Genomic DNA, 479 nt, shown 5'->3' with positions numbered 1-479 from the left:
CACGTTTTTATACATGAAGAAGTCAAGTTAACAAAAGGCAACTTGAAACAAGCCAAAAATGGAAGATCACATGTTGCTGCCAGATCTGATCCTCGGACTGAGTATGACAGTCCTATGTCATAGGGTGGCTTTTTCTCTCTTGTCAACATCACCTCAAAAGGTGAAACCAACCTAGACCTTAAAGTCTTCGAAAAATGCAGCTCAGAAACAGCCTTGCACTCTGATTAAAGAGAAAAAGCAAGGACATGTCAAGATCAAAGCTATGCTGCGAGAGGATGGGTTCTGCCTAAGCCTAACAAGCTGAGTGGCAGTTCTGTAATTATGATGAAAACCTTGGATCCTTTGAAAATGAGCTCCAACGGTCATCAAGGGCTTGGATCTCTATAAAATGCTAACAAGCTCTCCATTGGAAGACACACAACACAATTGCATAAAAAGATCAAGTATCTTAAAGCTTTCAAGAAGCAAATCACATCCTC

This window comes from Cicer arietinum, chromosome 3 (assembly GCF_000331145.2).
Source record: "Cicer arietinum cultivar CDC Frontier isolate Library 1 chromosome 3, Cicar.CDCFrontier_v2.0, whole genome shotgun sequence".
Taxonomy (NCBI): domain Eukaryota; kingdom Viridiplantae; phylum Streptophyta; class Magnoliopsida; order Fabales; family Fabaceae; genus Cicer; species Cicer arietinum.
The sequence above is the reverse complement of the archived record's forward strand: the minus strand, read 5'-3'. Positions refer to the sequence as shown.